Here is a 15,918-nt window from a genome sequence, read left to right as displayed (position 1 = left end):
CAGCCTTTCTGAAAAAGGCATGTCACTCCTTCTCTGATGACACAATTAAAGACCTGAAACCACAGAGTACGGGTCTGGTTATACTCCATCGTTAGTTTTGTTGCTCCTCATATTGTTACCTTCAAATGCCCAACAGGAAATTGGTTTCAGAACCATATCAACCCTCAGAGCACCTTTCATCATCTAAGGGACATGGCTGCCTTCTCCCAAGGCAAGCACTTAGAGGAGAATCACTGAGCTCTAAAGACTTTACTGTCTTCTCTTCCTCTTTGTTTGTCCTTCTCATCACTTCCAGAACTTCCTCACTGCTTAAAACAGTGAGGCGTTGCTGACTAACAAGAGCTCTGGGTTTCTCATGCATAAACATGCAGACCTGAGACCTCTAGGCTTGGTTGTTGATAGCCCAACAAGTGACAAAGGAACCTGGAAAATCCTTTCTCTCTCAATGGAACTTGTTTCTCACAGCTGGTATCTTTCTGTCAAATCTTACTTTTTGTGTCAAAATTGAATTTTACCAGCTTTTAAGGTTCCTTATTTAAAAAATATATGAAATTTTTATTGAAGTATAGTTGATGTAAAATATTATATGCTACAAGTGTACAATATAATGATTCACAATATTTAAAGTTATACTCAATTTATGGGGCTTCTCTGGTAGCTCAGCTGGCAAAGAATCTGCCGCAATGCAGGAGACCCCAGTTCGACTCCTGGGTCAGGAAGTTCTCCTGGAGAAGGGATAGGCTACCCACACCAGTATTCTTGGGCTTCGCTGCTGGCTAAGATGTCAAAGAACCTGCCTGCAATCAGGAGGTATAAGAGACACTGGTTCAATCCCTGGGTCAGGAATATCCCCCGGAGGAGAAGATGGCAACCCACTCTAGTATTCTTGCCTGGAGAATTCCCATGAACAGAGGAGGCTGATGGGAAACAGTCCATGGAGTCATAAAGGGTTGGACATGACTGAGCGACCAAGCACAGCACAGCATACTCCATTTGTAATTATAATAAAATATTGAGATTTTCTTGGACAGAGGAACCTGGCAGTCTAGATTCCATGGGGTAGCAAAGAGTCAGACATGACTGAGCCATTAACACACAGAGACATTGTCTATATTCCTGTGTTATGCAATATATCCTCACAGCTTATGCAGTCTAATAGTTCGTACCTCTTAATGTTCTGCCAATATAATGCCTCCTCCCCCTTCCCTCTCCCCACTAATTTGTTCTCTTTATCTGTGAATCTTCTTTTTTGTTATGCTCACTAGTCGGTTATATTTTTTAGATTCCACATATAAATGATCTGCTACAGTATTTGTCTGATTTATTTCACTGAGCATAATGCCTTACAAGCCCATCCATGTTGCTGCAAATGGAAAAATTTCATTATTTTTATGGCTGACTAGCATTCCATTGTATAAATATACAGTAAGTCCCCTACTTATGAATAAGTTTCATTATGAAAGCATTTCCATTAAGTCCAACTTGTTCGTTAAGTCCAACAAATTTAGCCTAAGTACCCAACAAACACAATTGGCTGTATAGTACTGTACTATGATAGGTTTGTAATCCTCTTCATGCAAATAATATGTACATAAGAAGGGAAGAAAAATTAAAACATTTTTGATATTAGACTACAGTACTTTAAAAGGTGCAGTAGTGCATTGCAACAGCTGGCATACAGGGGCTGGCATACACAATTGCACCTTTGAAAATGTGTAATTTAAAGGGTCGTATGTAGGGGATTTACTATATGTCATATCTTGTTTATCCATTCCTCTCTTGATGGACACTTATGTTGTTTCCATATCTTGGCGATAGTAAATAATGATGCTATCAATATTGGGGTGCATGTTTCCTTTCAAATTAGTATTTTTGTTTTGGGGGTATATATACCCAGTAGTAGAATTGCTGGGTCAAATTATATGACTGCTGCTGCTGCTGCTAAGTCACTTCAGTCGTGTCCGACTCTGTGTGACCCCATAGTGGTTAATATGCCAACATGTATAAATAACCCATACAACTCAACATTGATAAAATCAAGGTTCGATGCATGATACAGGATGCTCAGGGCTGGTGCATTGGGATGAACCAGAGGGATGGAATGGGGAGGGGAGAAGGAGGGGAGTTCAGGATGGGGAACACATGTACACCCATGGGCAGATTCATGTCAATGTATGGCAAAACCAAAATAATAATGTAAAGTAATTAGCCTCCAATTAAAATAAATTAATTTAAAAAATAAAATAGATAACCCCCACAAAAAAAAGGGAAGAAGAACTGAAGAACTGAATAGTCATTTTGTCAAAGAGGAAATGTGAATGGCCATTAGGCACATGGAAAGATATTCAACATCCTTAATCATCAGGGAAATGCAAATCAAAACTACAATGAAATATCACCTCACACCAGAAAGAATGGCTGTCATCTTGAAGAACACGGATAATGAATGTTGGTGAGGATATGGAGAAAAGGGAAACTTCGTACACTGTCATGTCAGTCAGAATATAAATTGGTGCAGCCACGTTATAAACAGTAAGAAAGTTTCTCAAGAAACTAGAAATGAATTTTACCAGATCATTATTCTTAGGAGTGCTTCTCTATTTTAGAGAAGTCACCACTCATCTCTTTAGCCATCTAAATCAAAGAGGGATAGTTCTGTGCTGTAGAAGAATAAAAAGAAAAGCAAATTCATTTTTATTTTTCCACACATTCACAGATAATACTATATATACAAGGTTAAAACTTAGCAAAATATGTGACATCCAAAAATATAATCTTATAAAATTCTGGCTCACTGAAGAGTTTAATAACAGCCATATCTTTAAAGTCAGTATAACCAGTTACAAAAAGCACAAATATCAAATCATAAAATGTATACTATGTTCAGCTGATCATATGTCGAACTAAAGAAGTGTCAAATAACCTCTAGGCAGTCACTTCCTCCTACTTCCACAACAAGAACATTAGCACTGTGTCAGCATTCTTTTGAGAAATGGAGTTTTCAGAAGAAGAGGAAGGAATCAAAGGTAGGTTCTAGAGTAATCAGTGCACACACACATACACTTTACTCACACACACATACATAAACACACACACACACACAAAACGAAACCCAAAACTCATGTTATATAGCTGAAATTAGGTACAGGCAGGGGATTATGGATATTTAGTGTTTATTACCGTAATGATCCTTCTTTTCCTTATTAAATCAGTTTTGAGATTCCAAGGTTTACAAATGAAGCTTTCAGTCTTCATCTGCAGAAATCATTTATGCGTGCATTCATTAGCACCTGTGCTCAATTGCTAGATAAGTTTACTTTTGAAAAGTTTGAAAAATTATTTAATATTCAGGTAGTGTGAAAAGATGACAAAGTAGGGAAATGTGATAAAAAGAACAATAACTAAAGCTTTAGGGCATTCCAAGCTTGGTCACTTAACTGTCTTTTGGAATGTGATATTTAAGTTAGAGTCTTCTCTGCATTTCTTCCTCTGTTCAATGGACAAATGTGTATTTATCCTGAGGGACTTTGTTAATATTAACTGTAAAACGATTTCTAGCACAAATTCCCTCAGAGGAATTGGCATTTAGCACACGAGAGCACGTATTGCTATTAATGCACCTTCTAGAAAACAAATACATAAAACTGATATGTAAAAGTTTGAAAGCATAAGGATATTCAGATGCTAAGATATGAAAATTGATAGCCACTGAAGTAATTTCAAATAGTTATTTCAAGTGTGATTTTTTTTTAATCCAGGTGAAAGTATAATCTTTATTTGAGAAATGCTAATTGAATTTTTTTAAATACAGAAAAATGCTTTTTAGTCAAGACAGGACTACTACTCAACATTTCAAAGTGCAATTTAAACTTGAGGATGTGGCCCAAGCTCTTCAGAGTCATTGCTCCCCAACTCCCTGTTACTCAATCCCTCTCTTAATCCTCCTCAGTTCAGTTCAGTTCAGTTCAGTCGCTTAGTCGTGTCTGACTCTTTGCGACCCCATGAACCACAGCACGCCAGGCCGCCCTCTAGCCAATTTATTAGGTACTTCATGAATCAAACACCTTTTAACTTTCTATTTGTTTTACATATCTTATCCAGCCTTATATTTTGCTTTTAATTTAAAAACTAGGTCAGTGAAACGGCTTATTTTGATCTGTCTTAAAATAAAAATTTTCTTCAGTTCACCATTTACCCTATAAAAAACTAAAAGAAAGAAAGAAAGAAAATATTGGATTTAATCTCCGTCATTTGCATGAACTGAATCTGTGGTGGTAAAGAAATATATTAATGCTTCTACTGAACATTGTTTTCATCTTAAAAACTTGGAGAAATTAGAACTGAATTTGTTGAGATTACTATTGGTCCCTTCTTGCTTCTGTAGTTCCCATGTTCATACCTTCTGGTTAGTACACCAGGATTCTAGAAAAGGACGGGATTCCAGAAAGAGTGGTTTGCAGAACTCCCCCCCACCTCGTTCATTACTCTGCAATATCTTGGGTGGTATAAAGCTGTATATTCTATGGTATGTGGATTTATGATGACTTTGTTGAGATTGATGAAGCTAATGTAAATGTTATAAAATTAATAGCAACTTCTAAATATTCTTGCAAGGAAATTTTATTTTATTTATTTTTCTTTCTTTAATTTAAAATCTTAAAATCTTTAATTTAAAATTTAATTTAAATCTTCACTTCCCCATCCTTCATGTATTCTTTTTTTTTTATTTTTTGAGAGTTATAATTGATAAGGCAAGTAAAAAATGTAAAAATGGAATTTTCTCCTTGTTTTACAACCCTTTTCATCAGCTACATTATAAAACTTAAAAAAAAAATCTCACAAGGACCAGTCCATATGTATACACACACACACACCTATACATATACCTCCAGTAGCATAGTGGGCACGTGCTGACCTGGGGAATTAATCTTTCAGTGTCATGTATTTTTGTGTTTTCATACTATTCATGAGATTTTCAAGGTAAGAATGCTGAAGTGGTTTGCCATTCCCTTCTCTAGTGGACCACTTTTTGTCAGAACTCTTCACCATGACCCTTCTGTCTTGGATGGCCCTACACGGCATGGCTCATAGTTTCATTGAGTTAGACAAGGCTGTGGTCCATGTGATCAGTTTGGTTAGTTTTCTGTAATTGTGTTTTTCATTCTATCTGCTTTCTGAGGGATAGGGACAAGAGGCTTGTAGAAGCTTCCTAATGGGAAGGACTGGCTGTAAGGAAAACAGGGTCTTGCTCTGGTGAGCAAGGCCATACTCAGTAAATTTTTAATCCAGTTTTCTCGGATGGGTGGAATTGTATCCCCTCCCTGTAGACTGGCCTTATGCCAGCACATGAGGGCTCCCACGACTGTTGTTTTCACTGCACCTGACCCTGCAGCAGACCTCTGTTGACCCACACCTCTCAGGAGACTCTCAGACAAAGGCAAGTTTGGCTCAGTCTCTTGTGGGGTCACTGCTCCTTTCTCCTGGGTCCTGGTGTGCCCAAGGTTTTGTTGTCCCCTTAAAGAGTCTGTTTCCATAGTCCTTTGGAAGTTCTCTAATTAAATACCACTGGCCTTCCTCCTGAGAAACCTGTATGCAAGTCAAGAAGCAATAGTTTGAACCAGACATGGAACAATGGACTGATTCCAAACTGGGAAAGGGGTATGCCGAGGCGGTATAATGTCAACCTGCTTATTATATGCAGTGTACATCATGTGATTTGCTGGGCTGGATGAATCACAAGCTGGAATCTAGATTGCCTGGATAAATATCAATAACCTCAGATATGCAGATGACACCACCCTTTTGGCAGAAAGTGAAGAGTAGCTAAAAAGCCTCTTGATGAAAGTGAAAGAGGAGAGCGGAAAAGCTGGCTTAAAACTTAGCATTCAAAAAACTAAGATCATGGTATCTGCTCCCATCATGTCATGACAAATAGATGGGGAAACCATGAAAACTGTGAGAGACTTTATTTTCTTGGGCTCTAAAATCACTGTAGATGGTGACTGTAGTCACATAAGTAAAAGATGCTTGCTCCTTGGAAGAAAAGCAATGACAAATCTAGACAGTGTATTAAGAGTATTACTTTGCTGACAAAGGTCCGTATAGTCAAAACTATAGTGTTTTCGATAGTTACGTGTGGATGTGAGAGTGGTATCATAAAGAAAGCTGAGCACTGAAGAATTGATACTTTTGAACTGTGGTGTTGGAGAAGTCTCTTGACAGTCCTTTGGACTGCAAGGAGATCAAAGCATTCAATCCTGAATATTCACTGGAGGGACTGATGCTGAAGCTGAAACTGAAGTTCAAATACTTTGGCCACCTGAGGCGAAGAGCTGATTTTTTAGAAAAGACCATGATGCTGGGAAAGATTGAAGGCAGGAGGAGAATGGGAAAACAGAGGATGAGATGGTTGAATGGCGTTACCGACTCAATGGACATGAGTTTGGGTAAACTCCAGGCGATGGTGAAAGACAGGGAAGCCTCTTGTCACAAAGAGGCATACATGACTGAGTGACTGAACCATGACAAAATATGTACACATGTATATTACATGTTTATGTCCATATTGGATTTCCCAGATGATGCTAGTGGTAAAGAACTTGTCTTCAATGCAGGAGACATAAGAGACATTGGTTTGATCCCTGGGTCAGGAAGATCCCCTGGAAGAGTGCATGGCAACCCACTCCAGTATTCTTGCCTGGAGAATCCCATGCACAAAAGAACCTAGTGGGCTACAGTCCATGGGTTCATAAAGAATCAGATATGATTGAAACAACTTAGTATGCATAAACATGTATGTGCATATTATGTATATACACACACACATATATATTTGATGTATATATAAATGTTAATACATATTAAATTTATATACATATATAAATTTTAAGATGGAACTATATCAATATATTCATTGTTAACAATTATCCACAACAAGTATATACTATCTCTTGAGATTTTAATTATGATAATATGCCTATTTTCCTGATGAAGAGTAATTATAAATTCATTGGAAATAAATATATAAATAAATATGGTCTCTGAAATTAGAGACAACTGACCTCAGTGATTTCCAAATCAATGAGTAAGCAGTTATTGATTTGAATTTTAAGATATTTTAAAAGTATACTTATTTATTAGTACATTTATTAAAAATATGTTCAACTTATGAATGTATATGTAAATCTGACAGAACTGATTATAATCTGTTTGTTTTCAGAGAATTAAATTTGGAATGAGGTATATCACATTCTTAACCAAAGTATTTTGTCTGAATTCCAAAGAACCAAATTGGTAAAGTATCACTGTCATATTGTAGTGAGAAGTGGTGCTTTAGTGATGTTTTAAAGAATTTCCTATGTGAGCCTGAGTTAAAGGTATGGGGGTACCAGACCTCTTACCTCTCTCCTGAGAAAACTGTATATGGGTCAAGAAGCAACAGTAGAACCCTGTGTGGAACAATGAATTGGTTAAGAGTTAAGAAGGGAGTATGACAGGACTGCTGTCATCCTGCTTATGTAACCTATACACTGAGCACATCATGAGATATTCTGGGCTGGATAAGTTAAAAGATGGAATCAAGATAGGCAGGAGAAAAGTCAGCAACCTCAGATATGTGGATGATACCACTCTAATGGCAGAAAGCGAAGAGGAACTAAAAAGCTTCTTGATGAGGGTGAAGGAAGAGAGTGAAAGAGTGAACTTAAAACTAAATGTTAAAAAAAACCTAAGATCATGGCATCTGGCCCCATTACTTCATGGCAAATAGAATGGGAAATGGTGGAAGTAGTAACAGATTTTCTCTTCTTGGGCTCAAAATCACTGTGGACACTGACAGCAGTCGTGAAATCAGAAGACAATTGCTTCTTGGCAGGAAAGCTATGACAAATGTAGATGGTGTGTTGAAAAGCAGAGACATTACTCTGCCCACAACGGTTCATATAGTCAAGACTATGGTCTTCACAGTGGTCACATAGGATTGTGAGAGATGGACTGCAAAGTAGGTAGAACTCCAAAGAATTGATGCCTTGGAACTGTGGTGCTGGAGAAGACTCCTAAGAGTGTCTTGGACAGCACGAGTATGAAACCAGTCAATCTTAAGGGATATCAACCCTGAATACTCATTGAAACGACTGATGCTGAAGCTCCAATAATTTAGCCTCTTGATGCGAACAGGCAAATTACTGGAAAAGTCCCTAATGCTGAGAAAGATTGAGGGCAGAAGAAGACATCAGAGGATGAGATGGCTGGATGGTATCACTGATGAAATGAACATGAACTTGTGCAAACTTCGGGAGATGATGAAGATAGGGAGGCCTGGCGTGCTGCAGTCCATGGAGTCACAAAAAGTTGAAAAAGACTGTGCAATAGACTGTTTATGATCAAATTTTCCCAATTCACACTACAGACAAATAAATCTCTTTTCATATAGGTGGAGTATAGCAATGATTTATACAATTTTAATACATAGTTGAGTTCTTAAGTAAAATAATAAAAATTTACCCCAACTTAGCATGTTTGCACAAAGGTATATTATTTCTTTTTATCATTTCCTCACTCCTTTCTTCCCTCCCTCCCTCTGTCTCTCTCATGAACATGCAAACATACCTTTATTTTTTTTTAAGTATACAAATACCAAGTATTTAAGAGCTATGTATTTGCCTGTATCTCCTCATGGCCGCCTCTCCTGACCTTGGATGTGGAGTATCTCCTCTCAGCCGCTTGCTACTCCAGTGCTGAACAGACTAAAAGATGATGCTGAGAAAGTGCTGCACTCAATATGACAGCAAATTTGGAAAACTCAGCAGTGGCCACAGAACTGGAAAAAGTCAGTTTTCATTCCAGTCCCAAAGAAAGGCAATGCCAAAGAATGCTCAAACTACTGCACAATTGCACTCATCACACATGCTAGTAAAGTAATGCTCAATATTCTCCAAGCTAGGCTTCAGCAATATGTGAACCATGAACTCCCAGATGTTCAAGCTGGTTTTAGAAAAGGCAGAGGAACCAGAGGTCAAATTAGCAACCTCTGCTGGATCATAGAAAAAGCAAGAGAGTTCAAGAAAAACATCTATTTCTGCTTTATTGACTATGCCAAAGCCTTTGACTGTGTGGATCACAATAAACTGTGGAAAATTCTTAAAGATACAGGAATATCAGATCACCTGACCTGCCTCTTGAGAAATCTGCATGAAGGTCAGGAAGACCTGGACGTGGAACAACAGACTGGTTCCAAATAGGAAAAGGAGTACGTCAAGCTTGTATATTGTCACCCTGCTTATTTAACTTATATGCAGAGTACATCATGAGACACGCTGGGCTGGATGAAGCACGAGCTGGAATCAAGATTCTCGGGAGAAATATCAGTGATCTCAGATATGCAGAAGACACCACCCTTATGGCAGAAGTGAAGAAACACTAAAGAGCCTCTTGATGAAAGTGAAAGAGGAGAGTGAAAATGTTGGCTTAAAGCTCTATATTCAGAAAACTAAGATCATGGCCTCTAGTCCCATCACTTCATGGCAAATAGATGGAAACATTGGAATAGGGGAAACATTGGAAACAGTGGCTGACTATTTTGGGGGGCTCCAAAATCACTGCAGATGTTGACTGCAGCCATGAAATTAAAAGATTCTTACTCCTTGGAAGGTAAATTATGACCAACCTAGGCAGCATATTAAAAAGCAGAGGCATTACTTTGCCAATAAAGGTCTGTCTCATCAAGGCTATGGTTTTTCCAGTAGTCATGAATGGATCTGAGAGTTGGACTATAAAGAAAGCTGAGTGCCAAAGAATTGATTTTGAACTATGGTGTTGGAGAAGACTCTTGAGCGTCCCTTGGTCTTCAGGGAGATCCAACAAGTCCATCCTAAAGTAGATCAGTCCTGAGTGTTCATTGGAAGGACTGATGTTGAAGCTGAAACTCCAATACTTTGGCCACCTGTTGCGACAAACTCACTCGTTTGAAAAGACCGTGATATTGGGAAAAATTGAGCGCAGGAGAAGGGGATGACAGAGGATGAGATGGTTGGAAGACATCACTGACTCAATGAACATGAGTTTGAGTAAATTCCCAGAGTTGGTGATGGACAGGGAGGCCTGGCGTGCTGCAGTCCATGGGGCTGCAGAGTCCAACACTACTGAGGGACCTAACTGAACTGAACTGGTTTGCCTGTATTTCCATTATAATATTCTGTAGTATGAAGAAATATTTTCAATAAATTAATTATCCTGTTTTGTTTACATTGAATAATAACTGTGGTTCCATTGATCACTCTAATAATTATGATGTAAAGGATCAAACATAGATTCAGCTGAATTCAAACTTGTTCAGGGTCAGCCTGTTACGAGGAGGAAAGAAGTGCTTGAAAACATGTTTATTTCTCAGCCAGCATTCTTTCCAGATTGAGAGACTGATCAAAATATCAATTCAGCTGATGGCAAAGAATAAGAAGACATTTGTAAAAGGATTGTGTGAGCAAAACTGCTTTCACCAAACTTTTTTCTGACATTAGTAAAAATTAAAGTTTTTAGCAGTATAGGACTTGGCAATTGATTGAAATGAGATTGTAAATGCAATGACTCTATCTTACAGGGCATTCAGTAATTGTGTAGAGAAATGAACTTCCGTGTATTAAAAAGAGGAATTTTGAGACTGTTCTCAGTTGAATTCCTGTATCTTCTGATTTCATGGCTAGCATGAAAACAAGGCAGATTGTTTCTTCAAAGAAGGCAAAACACAGGATTTTGATTCATTGGTTGCATATTAATCACTATTCAGTTAGAAGTCATACTCAACAGAATTATTGATATGGCAGTGTATGAGTTACAAGTATGTGCACATAAATTAGAAATAAGATTCTTTTAAATCATGAAGCATATCTGTAATGAAAAACACTTCATGAAAGGTTTTAGACTTATTTGAGAACATCTGTTCAGAGAAGATTTTTTTTTTTCAAGATAAATTTATTGATCCTGAAAGGTTCTGGAAATAGCGGATAAGGTGCTCTCTTGCCTTTAGGGAAGAGCATAATTTCAGATTAATCTTATGCTGCCTCAAATTAATAGTATTCAACTTTCAAGTGAAAAGAAACTCCATCTGGTTCCCTTGGAGAATCCATATATTATCCTCACTATCATAAATATGTAAGTGCATTGTTGCTGGAGAAATATATCCAGGAATAGTGAACTATAATTAAAGACAATGCACATAAACTCTAGTTTAATCAGTCATCCTTATCTGTATCACTTAAATTGTATCAGCAAATATTTAATAGTAATTGCTGGGCAGACTATAAAGGACCAAAAGACCTAGCTGTGTTGATGTCAACTGGCTTCCATCCTTTATCACTTTTCCAGGGCTCCTGTAACAAAATACCATGGACCAGCTGGCTTAAGAAACAGAAGTTTATTTTCTCACATTTCTGGAGGATAGAAGTTTAATATGAGGTTGTAGGTAGATTTGCCTTCTCCTGAGGCCTCTCTCCTTGGCATGCATGTGGTTGGCTATCTTTTTTTCACGCCCTCACATGGTCATCCTTTGTGCGTTTCCCCTGTCTCTATTTACCTGTCCAAGTGCCCTCCTCCATCCCCACCCCAGCCATTTTTTTTGGCGGCACCCTGCGGCATATAGGTTCTTTGTAACCAGATGAGGGATTGAACCCATAACCTCTGCATTGCAAGAGACTTAACCACTGGACTATCAGGGACTTTTCAAATGTCCTCTTATAAAAACACTAGTCATACTGGATTGGCTGTGCTAAATTGCTCAGTCATGTCTGACTCTTTGTGACCTCAGGGACTGTATCCCTCCTGGCTCCTCTGTTCATGGGATTCTCCAGGCAACAGCAGTGGAGTGGGTTGCCATTTCCTCCTCCAGGGGATCTTCCTGACCCAAGGATTGAACCCACTTTTCTTATGTCTCCTGCATTGGCAGGCAAGTTCTTCACTACTAGTGCCACCTGGGAAGCCCCATATTGGATTGGGGCTCCCTGTGAATCACCTCTTATAAAGACCTTGTCTTCAAAAATGGTCACATTTTGATGTACTTGGAGGTCAGCACTTCAATGTAGGAATACGAAGGGCACATAGTTCATCCCAAAATATATTTTAATCCTTCACAATAGGAGTCAACCACCTTGAACATAGTTGTTTATACAAAAAATTTTCTTCAAACTTTTATTGATTAGTATCATTGTCCAAAAGTTCAATTTTGTTAAAATTAAAAAGAAATGAGTGTGTGTTGGTAACTTATAGTAAATTCTACCCACTTTTACCACCATAAGGATCTTGATTCCAAAAATCATCTTCTCTCAGATTCCCTAGATGTTTTGCCAGCAGGTTTGTAATCTTTTGGCTCCCACTTTTATAAATCTTGGAACTTTACATTTCTGTACCTGTAATACCTTCCTAAAAAATGCAAGAACCTTGTAAGAACACTATAAGCAGGGATTATACTTTACATATTTATATAACCTGAGCATGAATACATATTTATTTAAATGAATGAAACCAACATATATTTCACGATAGCCAGATTCTCAGATTTAAATCATTTGCTTGCTTTGCACTTCAAATCACTTGGTAATAATAATCAGTGGTTAAAGAATTAAGTGATGTTTTAATTGAAAATCTGCTTATTTATTTTACCTGGAATAATAATTTACTCATTAGAAGTGTCCATATAGTAAATTTGTTTTGTGTATTATATCTGCCTTTAGGAATACTGTTAGTTGATATATTTTGTTTAATTATTCACTGTACCCTTTTTTATCTGATGTCATGATGACCTTTTATAGAAAGTATTAATACATATAAACAAATTATTTTCAGAGTTTTATGTTTTCTCTCTATGTTCATGACTTAATACTTTGTAGTTTTATAATAAATTATTGTAAGTCAAATATATACTAGAAAATTGATGCTTGTTAGTTCAGAAGCATGCAGCAATTATCAATGAGTTAATTGATAACTGATGATTTTGAATTGTGGTGCTGGAGAAGACACTTGAGAGTCCCTTGGACAGTAAGGAGACCAAACCAGTCAATCCTAAAGGAACTCAACCCTGAATATTCACTGAAGGGACATTGTTTTGAAGCTGAAGCTCCAGCACTTTGGCCACCTGATGCAAAGAGCTGACTCACTGGAAAAGATCCTGATGCTGGGAAAGATTGAAGGCAAAATGAGAAGGGGGCAGCGGAGGATGAGGTGGTTAGATAGTATCACCAACTCAATGGACATGAATTTGAACTAACTCCTGGAGACAGTGGAGGACCCGAGGGAGTCTGGTGTGTTACAGTCCATGGGGTTGCAGAGTCAGACATGATCCAGTGACTGAATAGCACCAACATTAATCCTAATCATGATTATTAGACATAATTAGGATTAGACATTGTTCCTAGGATCACACAAAAAACACAGAATTCTTTCTTACACAATGAATACCAAATGTGCTTTAAATTTCACACATTTTGGTTAAATTCCTACTCTGTGCTGTACTGCAGTCTAGTGATAAGCTTTGTAGATAAGACTAATCACACTTAAACATATTTTATCATTTGAATGTAAGCAAATAATTCCTCAGCACATTTTGGGTAAACCAAGTTGCAAATCCTGTGTCTTTCCTTTACAGAGTTAAGATGTCCTTATGGGTAGCTGAAAAGAAAGTAAGATCTATATCAGTAGGTAAATTTATTACATGTATTCTATTCATATAAGCCATAGTCTTACACATTCCATATCAGTTCTTGAGTTCATAGCAAGCTAATGAGAAACAAACAAAGTTAGAGAAAATATAATATGTAATTAGTTCTTAAGGTTTCTCAGCATTGCCTAATTTCTACATTTTCTCCATGTTGGCTTCTTAGGTTGTTATTTTTGTTGTTTAGTCACTAAGTCATATCTGACTCTTTGAGACCCCATGGACTGTAGCTCACCAGGCTCTTCTGTCCATGGGATTTTCCAGGCAAGAATACTGGAGTGGGTTGCCATTTCCTTCTCTAGCAGGTCTTCTTGACCTAGGGATTGAACCCGTTTCTCCTGCATTGCAGGATTCTTAACCTCCGAGCCACCAGGGAAGCCCACTTTGTCAGGTACTACACACAAATCCCTGACATTTCATCACTTTTTATTGTCCAGTGAATGACAGCCACCTAATTAAAAAAGTGAGCCCAAGGTGAGTTTTATTAAAATATTTTTTCCTAGTACCTCTCTTCTGTCCTGTTGATGATTTTATTTACATTCCCTCAGAAATGTGTCTGTTGTTTTCAGGAAACTATCTCACTGCATTTTCCATTTGATTTTTAGCCACCTCTTATGTGTTCCTTATAAAGCCTTTCCCCAGTTTCTTTTGCAACACTCCAGGGTTTCATGAAGCCTGTCTTACTTCTGTGCATATGGAAGGTCATAAAGAAATGAATTAATGTGCTAAAGAAAAGTTGCCAACAGTGAATTTCTCCATAGTTAATCCTACGTTTTATTAATGTTCTACAAAATGAAAGAATTTCAAATTATAACAAGGCTACCATTATGATTATTGAAAACCTCTTAAAATTATCGTTCACTGTTAAATATGTAATTTTATGGTGATATTAATAATGATATCCCATATGTCAAAAATGCTGAAAATAATGACTTTGTGTTCTGTTGAGCCTGTTACATTAAAGGCCTAATGGCAGATTAACTGAAATGAACATGCTAGTCGTTAAAGTCACTCATTGGCTATCAATCTAGATCTTAATATGTTTAATTACACTAATGCCAGTCAATTAGTCAAGCAGCTTAGCTTCATCTATTTCTTGGCTGTACTGATGATAGAATTGTAAACGTTTATACATGAGAAAGTGAGAAATCAGCCAACATCCATCAAAGAAAAATGTGAAATTATCACTAGTTTCTAAGAAAAAATTCCAATGTACTTTGGGGAAATTGCAAACTTTGGAGTCAATTAGCTGGTCATTGTTCTCTAAACTATATGTGAAAAGAAGTTCCAAGGTGAACATTCTATAATACACAGTCAGCAAGCACTTCCTAGGTGGGTTTGATGAGCTACACAGCTCTAATGAAAGGGATTGGATTTGTTTTGATTGAAAAATCTGCTAAATGGGAGTTGTTGGGCTTTATTCAATGAAATGGAACATTGTAGTAACAGACAAAAATGGCTATCTTGGTGGAATTTAAATTTGATGCATCTAATGGAAAGATAATTGGAAATGAAATCTTGGGAAACAAAGCACTTAGTTGGTAAGATGACCAAGGGACATAAAAAGCATGCTCTCTTAGCAAGAGACCGTAAACTACTTGAAAACTTGTTCTCAGTAGCATGTAGGAATAAGTGGTCATGACTTGTTTTTTCTTTTCCTTTTTTTTAAAGTTTATCACTCTCACCCTCTTCCCCCTTCATTCCTTATCAAACTCTACCAACGTTAACATTTAAATTCCGGTTCATACTGAATACTATTGCACATTTAGCTAATTCATTTATTCCCATTTCAAATACATATTTATTCTGTTCATCATTGGTTCATATTAATATTCATTCAAAAAGTATGTTTGGACACATATATACGCCACACAATATATATGTATTTTAGACACAAAGATTACCTCCATTTCCACTGCTGTCTCTTTTCCCTTCTATATTGGCATTTCCTTAGTGGTGTTGTTTTTAATGTGTCACTCCTCATGATGAGTATTATTACTTCTTTGGCATGTAGTCATTTTTAAGAAGAGTGTTTAGGAGGAAATCTCCATGAAATATTAGCAAGTGTAGGAGGATGGGGCCCAATTAATCCCAAATCAAGAGTGAAAAACTTTATCGTACAGGATAGCCAGAGATTTTTAGTGAAGAAGACACCTGAAAATGCAATTTAAATAACCAAAATATTTTATTCTTTTTCACTTGTCACTTTCAAGTTACTT

Source organism: Moschus berezovskii, chromosome 18 (assembly GCF_049115385.1).
Source record: "Moschus berezovskii isolate FMDL1 chromosome 18, NW_MosBer_1.0, whole genome shotgun sequence".
Classification (NCBI taxonomy): Eukaryota; Metazoa; Chordata; class Mammalia; order Artiodactyla; family Moschidae; genus Moschus; species Moschus berezovskii.
The sequence above is the reverse complement of the archived record's forward strand: the minus strand, read 5'-3'. Positions refer to the sequence as shown.